The 8,929-nt window shown below is 36.0% G+C and overlaps 1 long non-coding RNA gene across 1 annotated transcript; it reads right to left on the reverse strand.

Moving 5' to 3' along the window:
• Positions 1 to 3,833: 3,833 nt before the first annotated feature.
• On the reverse strand, positions 3,834 to 7,078 carry LOC114650892 (uncharacterized). The gene is made up of 2 exons (XR_007934821.1): positions 5,893 to 7,078; positions 3,834 to 4,300 (listed from the first exon to the last, which is right to left on the reverse strand). It is a non-coding gene; the product is annotated as an uncharacterized LOC114650892 (long non-coding RNA).
• Between the last annotated feature and the right edge of the window lie 1,851 nt (positions 7,079 to 8,929).

Genomic DNA, 8,929 nt, shown 5'->3' on the forward strand with positions numbered 1-8,929 from the left:
TGCGGTGTGTTGGCGCCCTGCTGGGGATTGGTTCCTGCCTTGCACCCTGTGTTGGCTGGGATTGGTTCCAGCACACCTCCGTGACCCTGTGTTTGGATTCAGCGGGTTGGAAAATGGATGGATGGATGATTGTGTTTTTTCTTGCATAGCATCCAAGTTATGGAACACATTACCAATTGTCATCAGATAAGCCTCTTCCATTACACATTTTAAATCTAAACTGAAAACCTGTTCATTTTATTTGGCTTATAGATGATTTGCTAATCTACTTGTGTTGCATTATTTTATGTTATTGTTTTCTTAACTTATATACTCCTGTATAGCACTTTGGTCAACCTTGGTTGTTAAAAAATGTGCTTTACAAATAAAACAAACTTACATACTTACTTTGTTGTGGGGCATGATCACAACCCAAAGTAGTTCCTGCATTAAGGAAACGGCTTAATTTGTGGGCAAAATGCAGTATTAGTTGACATAAATTACGAGAGGAAATCACAAAAACAGGTAACTGCAATAACATTTTATGTAAAAAAACACAAAATATAAGAACAAAAGAAATCTGACAAACAAGATAACACCATTGAGTCCAGTGGTTTGTTTAGCTAACAGCTAAGCTGTTCCAATATCTCATCCAGATTCTTCTTAAAGGTTGTCAGGGTTGCTGCTTCAAACAAAAATGTAAAGGTGACTTTTGTGATCAACAGGCCAAAACCCATAAGATCCAAAGGAAAGTGTTCAGGAAGGAATATATTTGTTGTCCGGTGTTATTGATTACTATTTGTTGCATATTAAGTGTTCCACTAATAAAATTGGGACATTTGCCTAAAGAGAAAACTGTGAAACCAGGTCTGGAGAAGATGTTATTCAGACACCTACTAGTATCAGAGCCATCCACATAACCTGGGCAGTTTCACCCTAAGTAGAGTACAGTATATATAAAAATGACCATGTGGCCTCACTTATGACATATGTGCTGAAACATTTTAGCACTTAAGTAGCACTGACAGCACAGTAGTGGATAGCAAATGAGCTGGCATTTCTATATCAGGAAGAGAAATGGTATGTTTGGTTTTAATGTAGCTTTTTCATGCCATGCATGTGCCAAGACTGAATTTCCACCCTAAAAACATTCAGCCAACAGAAGTCTTATGGTTAGAAAAAGAATTTTGATGAAAGGAGCCAACAACACAGGCTGACGCAGTTTTTTTAGAGTAAATAGATGGGTTCAGTCAGTCAACTAACAAGAAAATAAAAGAGTGGCACTGAAACAAGCATTTCAGAAAGCATATTTCATCATAACTGGACAAGGATGTCATGTGTCAGCCAATAACCAAACAAAGTTTTATTCTTTTTATCCATGTGACTCTGTTGATTGGGACAGGCACCAATGGCCCTTATCAGGAAAGAACAAGGTGTATTGAACAAAAATGTGCTAGAAATGGATATAATAATTGGCAATAAAGAACCATTGCCCTAATAAATAGCACAAATGTAGTTTAATCTAACCTTATAAAGCGTGCTGTTGAGATTGCTTGCTAAGTGGCTCTTTCCAGCATCCTCTTGTCTCCAGAAGGGGGCACTTGCTCCCTGAGATTGTGTTCTTTATTGATGCAGAACAAACTCCAGCCATACACATTCCTTTAGTAACCATGGCGAAAATAATCAGATGAGAGCAATATGGTACAAAAAGGAATATATGCATTTAACTTTCTTTAAAATTTAGCTTCCACACCAAAACTACAATGTATAATAATTTATACATATCCAGGCAGGAGAGAAGCCAGTGGAACGTACAGTCGTCATTCAGTTCTTAAATGGAGAATGCTGACAGCTATATGAATCCGGTCTGGCAGGGTTGGGGGTTAGCATAGTTGGCTTCGTGATGGATCCTCATCGTTTTAAATACTGACATATTTGCATGTTCATAGAATTTTTATTAACCTTGCCAGGTATGGGCAACTGCCATCTGAGCTGTCTAGATTATTTCTGGACTGTACCCAAATAACACTTTCTGCTGTTTTAATTAATCACTTATGGTTTCTGCCTGAAAATAACTGTGTCTGGCATTGTTCACAGAGAGTACTTTGAATAGAAGACAGGGGCCCCAGGCTATTATGACCAACTAGGGCAACTAGCCTACCTGAGTCATCTTCTACCTATTTATGTCCACTTTTCTGTCAGATTCACTCTGTGAGCTTATTAATGGCTTTAAAATAAACTTCACAGATTACAGTGGCACACTTCTAACCTGTTACTACACCTCTTTCATTGCTATTTTCTAGTCCTTCCTGTTGACTATTATTTTAAAACTTATTCTGTTCTCAATATTTCTCCTTCTTCCTTGAGCCTATTTTTCCATGTAGTGTAAATGGTTTACCAAACATCCAGGTAACACATCTTTAAAAAAATGACCAATTCATATGCTTAACAGTTTGCTTCCTAACATCTAATTATTGTCCTGTGTGACCAATGGAGGCTATCTCAGAGCCCCAAACCCTAGACACAACTGCACAGGCATAGGTTTCAAGTCCAAAATGATTATTTTTATTTAACAAAATACCTTATCAAAGGCTTCTTCTTATCACCACAAGACCACAAGCAAAATTATTCTCCTGCTCCTCTCCCGACTCAGACTCATCTGGAGCAGACAAAACAGTTCCTTTTCAACATGGACTCCAGAGTATTGCCAGTGCAACAACAGTGCCACCAGGAAGCACTTCCAGATCACTTCTCTCAAAAAGGGAAGCTTCCTCCCTGCATAATGCCCTTGCATTATCCAAGTACTCCAGCAAGGCTGCCTATCAGGACTACAGCTCCCAGTGTAGTGGAGGACCACATGGACCCAGGAAGCAGTTTCCCCTCTGACCTTCCTTTTTAATAACCTCCAAAGCAGAAAAGAAAACACAATCCATCCAAAACAACTTATCTACTTGAACCAACCATTATAAAGGCATCACAGCCGGGTAAGGGGGTGTCATCCATCACAGGCAGAATTTCAGTCAATCTACAGTATGCCTTTTACACTAGTTAAACTGAACGTGTTGGTAAATTCTATGCCAGGGATTCCGAACCTTTTTTGCCCCATTGTCCCCTTGGAAAATTTTCAAAAGTACATTTACCCTCACCCTGTTTTATTCAGTAATTTGAGCTTATACTTCTACCATAATAAAGCAATTGACAAAAGGGACATTTTAGGATACTGTTTTTAACATTTTCATTTTAACTGTTTAGGCTCTGAGCATGGAAGTGAAATACATTGTCAAGGAGAAGTGTAACAATGAAATTTAACTCAATGCAGAAACATTTCTATCTCTTAACTAAATGCATATTTGTAATAAAGACACAACACAAGACACACACCAGCTTCAAGAAAATAGAGAGAAAGACTGACAAGCACTCAATCATGTTGATGTTTTTCTTTTACTTTGTCATTCATTTATTAAAACAGTTATTCTCCTCTGAATTACACTACCATATTGGCAACACAACAATTAAGAAGTGTAAAATACTGATTGCCAAGACAAAAATGGTAAAAAGAAAACAAATTAGAATTTTTTTCATAAAATAGGCCTACTTAAAATTTTCTTCTTGACTTCAAATTTTCAAAGTAAATTTATCACCATTTGGGAACCCCTGTCCTATATTAAACAATTTGTATATTAACAATAGTTTGCTGATAACTGTTAGTTTTATCAAAAATGATACAGCATGTGTGACACAGGACTGGATAAATGCAATAGAAGCTCACAATATCATCAACAACTTGTTGACCTCTTATTTGCTTAAAGAAATAGTCTTACCTACTGGTTAAACAAATACTCTGGGAAACTAGCACGATGCAAGAAAAATATATTTATTAGATTCATGCCTAATGTCATTTTACATATTAAAATCAAATCAAGACATTGCAAAAACAATGGTAATAACAGTTGTGAGGGATGGCCAGGATCCTGTCCCGGAAAGACCAGGGGATATAGAATACACAGGACCGGCAAAATGCAGCCCCCCTGTTTTGCAGCAGTGCCACGTTTTCCCACAGTGCATCATGGGAACAAGATCTGACAATATAAAAACAAGTATAATTGATATATACATTGTATGTTGGATATTATAACAATAAAGAATGATTGGCTGAACAATTCAAAATCCAGATGATGGAGTTACTGTATGACTGACTGAATATTTATACAGTATATAACTATATATATTTTCTCCTGAATCGTTAGTTAATGAGTATAGACTAAAAAAACAATGCACAAAATAACAGGAATAGTCATCCATAAACGTATTTCTTGAAGCCCTAAAATAAAAGAAAAATATTTCAGTAAATTATATCTTGTAATAGTTGTCACAAGGTTCAGTGTCCCTTTGAATGAATACATTGCTGAATTAAATTGGTTTTGGCATGTCTCCCACAGTACCGCAATAGTAACAATAGACAAAAAACAAGATAATGAATGCGAACATTGAATGCAATGTAAAAATATAATAGACACCATATATGCAAAACTCTCAAAAATGTCTCTGAATCTAGTGCATGAGTGGTAATGATCATGTATCATTTTTCATAATGGAAGAGGGAGCAAAGTAACTTTGCAGGACAAAAGTCCATCGCAGGGCTCATTCACATAAATGCATATGGGCCACTTTGAAATCACAAATTTTGAAAATGCACACATATTTTTACCTATTCAGCTTTGGTCCTCTTTCTAAATATCTCAATATTTCAACACACACTACTTCATTTAAACTAACTTTTTAAGCCTAGATTCCTATACCCCTAAAAAAGGGTCAGTGTTTATTTTTCTTTCTGGGGTTTATTACAAGGGCAGATTTATTCACCCATATATCTTACTGGGCCCTTTTTATTTTTTCTAATGGAATAGGATAGCATGAAATGAGAAGATGACATGATGGGACAGTGCAGTTTTTTTTTTCAGAATTCAAGATAAAAGTGGCCATTGAGTACTGTTAGCCTATGACTTTTATAAGAATTGCATGTCAGATAAAAGACCTACTGCATCTCCAGAGAGCTATAATTGCTCTATTTTAGTGCATTACTGGTGTAATTACCTAGAGATATGAGCTTCTCAAAAGTCCTTTGTAGTGTGCCCTTTGCTGGGTTGTGCTTTCACTACACCACCCAATGTTATGTGGGAGGACTCAAAAATTCCTGGAATCAGTCAGTAGCACAGGATTAGGGTGTAGTTATCGACTGGGCTGCTAGGTGTCGTATGCCTCCAGTCTTGCTAATCAGCCACAGAGTGGCGTGGTGCTGATTTGATCGATTGAGTATATCAGACACTTTTATTAACAGCATGCACATTACTTTGATGATTTTTTTTTCACTCCCCATGTCAGTTAACTAACGTTCCTAGAATATTTCATAACAGGGTACTGGGCATATGCTGCATTAGTTCTGAATGGGTTTGACTTTTCACTAGTGTGGATTCCTCATGCATACCACTAACTAGTGTCCCGTTGATGTTTATTCTACTCCTAATGACTGTGGCATTGTACAAGCAGAACACAGCATTACATTCCCCACTCATTTATTCAAATTCCAGGATGTGAGGAAGGTGGGGAGAGGGCACCTGTGCCAGCAACACAGGGCAAGAATCCTACCTGAATAGGGCGCTTGTTTATCACTTTGCCCAGTCAACCTCACAACTATACTCTTACTCACACAGGAACCAATTTGGAATCATTATTCAATCTGAAATGCATGTCATTGTGTAAATGTGAGGGATAAACTGGTGTCCTTAAAGGAAAACACACCCAAACACAGAGAAAATACACAGACAATACACAGACAGCAGTGACATGCAGAAAAACTAAGCATTACACCGCCCTATACAGGTGTAACAATAGAAGATAATAAACTTTACAAACCGTTGTCTTCGCCATGTAGGTTTTCAAAATGTCCATAATGTATTGTACTCCAAGCTTTATGCTGCACATTGCAAAAAACATTTTCTAGTGTTTCATTAGCTGGTATAATGGCCCAGCTTTCCACGGTAATGGTTCCATTGGAGTTTGTAGTATACTTTTGAGATGCATTTTTCCATGGTGACCAAAAAATGTTTCCAGCTGGTTTTGCATTGGCTGCTTGACAAACTAGCATGAGTTTAGCATTGGATGTGCGCTTAATACTTGTAAATATATCTGGAGGAACTTTGGAAACATCAGAAAGTCATTAATCATGTTATAAAATAATATATTTTTAACAATCTGCTAATGATAAGGACATCATGTATTTATTTATCATTTATTTCTTATAGATTACAAATTTATTTTGAAACTTTTACAAAAGTAATTTACAGTATTGTTTTGTGCAGAGGTTGTTCAATCTAATTTACTTTTAGTAAAATGTTATCAGCATATTTGTCAGCAAATTCTATTAGTAGCAAAAAGTAAATTTGTTTTGTGTTACTTTTGCTTTTATACAGAATGTTGTCTTAACTCATAGGCTAACATCTCCAGAGAAATCTTTTTACCCACATTCTACTCTTTATCTATATTCTGATTTGATTAAAAAGTATAGATTTACAGATATTGTGTACAATTTAAAAATTATTTTGTAGCTCTTAAAAGTGTTATTAAAATATTTTGGCTTTTCTAAATAACTTTGTTGTGAGTGTGTACATGTCGCTTGACTGGCATTCTTTTTTTACGTAGTTGCTTTATCCACCTAATGTTATTGCATAAGTGACTTATAAAATTTAGGGAGCACAGGGCTTACATAAGAATATAAAATGTTTGAAAATTTACAGGAGGCATATTACTCAATCAGCTTTGTTTGTTTGGCTGATGGTTAAGTTTGCCAGATAATTTTTAAAAGTTGTAAAAAATATCTCCTTAAACTACCTGACCTGGTAGTTTCTTTTTGATTACACTAACACATAACCTTGATTTTTACAAGTGTCATTGAGTGCATTATCTATCTATCTATCTATCTATCTATCTATCTATCTATCTATCTATCTATCTATCTATCTATCTTTCTAATGAAAGGTAGTTTCATGTATCTGTTTTCATAAAAGCCATTGAAAATTTCCAATATGTGGATTGAGTCTCAGTACTACAACAACAACAACATTTATTTATATAGCACATTTTCATACATATAATGTAGCTCAAAGTGCTTTACATGATGAAGAAAGAGAAAAAAAGACAAAGTAAGAATTAAAATAAGAGAACACTAATTAACATAGAATAAAAGTAAGGTCCGATTGCCAGGGAGGACAGAAAAAACAAAAAAAAAACTCCAGACGGCTGGAGAAAAAATAAAATCTGCAGGGGTCCCAGGCCATGAGACCACCCAGCCCCCTCTAGGCATTCTACCTAACATAAATGATCAGTCCTCACTAAACAGGTTTAATTCTCTTACCCTGTCAGATTAGGACATACTGTACCTTTTATTCTCCTGATGCTTTTGGTTGCTACTTCTAGAGCTGTTATGTCTTTTTGAGAGTATGGTAAGATGTGATCTCACTAGCTCAAAATACATTATGAACATCCCATTTACAATACAACCTAATTATACAGTATATCTATCTTTTATTTGCTTCTACACATTGCCAAGTAGTTCAGAATGTTGTAGCAACATAAATCCTTTTCAAATTTTGATCCCTGTAGATCACCTTTGCCCCTCCTCTATTATATATATAAAAGATGTTCCTCTTTAAGCAGTAAGTTAACACAGTCTTGAGCTCACTCTTCAGAATTACTTTCAAATTTCCCCAATCATACTTGTTGGCTGTTGATCTCCAGGTTTGCTTCTTTTGCCTAGTGCCACAGGCTCACAGCTCCACAATAATGGATTTAAATCCCAGCTCAGTTTCTCTCCCAAGCTCTCTCCATTCCTGTGTTGATTTTCTCCACACACTAAGCGTTCCAATATGCATGAAACCCCTGATCTCTGTTTGGTTAACCGACAGGAGACAAAAGGGTACAGATAAGAGGAGAATGCTCCATATGGAGTAAGGTGGAATCCCTTAGGGGTCTTTCTTATACCATTACATTTTCTGATTTATATTAATGACATTGATTCTGGTATATTTAGTAAACACTAAAATTGGAGGGATGCCAGACAAAATCAAAAGAACTGAACAACCTTCTGAACTGGGCAAACACCCGGAAAATGCAGTTTAATGTAGAAAAGTGCTACATGTAAACAAAAGGAACATAAGTTATAAATACAAGATGGGAGACACTGTCATACAGGAAGCAACCTCTGAACAGCATTTAGGGAGTTATGTTGACACAACATTTTCATCCACTAAGCAATGCAGAGAAGAAATTAAAACTTCAAATAATATATGAAGGTATATCATTAAAACTGTTGAATTTAAATCAAGGGACGTTATGCTCAAACTGGAGTATTGTGTGCAGTTCTGGTCACTGTGGTACAAGAAAGACACTTGAAGCTGTGCAGAGGAGAGCAACAAATTACATTACATCCCATGATTTAAGAACATGTCCTGCTTGAGAGCATCAATGGAAATTACGGGGAAGTGCATTTTAAACTAATGCCAGGAAGTCAAAGTATAAGTACCTTTGATTTACAAGGGCTGTTCATATGACTGCATGTACTCATTTATTTAATGTTTGTCTCCTACAAATTCATTGGCACTGTTATCAGAAAACTTTACTTAAATGATGCTTTGATGTGTGTCTTTCATCAATTCTTGCTTTTCAGTTACCACCTATGTAAATGATTTCACATTTGTAATTTATATTTAAAAATATGTCCAGAATTTGTTTATTAATCATGTCTGATCACACTATGACTTACCTGTGGCATTTAAATAAAGATGTTCTTTCCAGGCACCCCCATTGTAAACAACTTCACACTTGTAAATTCCTTCATATTTAAATTCCAGCTCTGGGATGTGCAGGTAAAACTGCTCTTCAGTATTATTTCTTC

The sequence above is a fragment of the Erpetoichthys calabaricus genome, chromosome 4 (genome assembly GCF_900747795.2).
Source record: "Erpetoichthys calabaricus chromosome 4, fErpCal1.3, whole genome shotgun sequence".
In the NCBI taxonomy this organism is placed as follows: domain Eukaryota; kingdom Metazoa; phylum Chordata; class Cladistia; order Polypteriformes; family Polypteridae; genus Erpetoichthys; species Erpetoichthys calabaricus.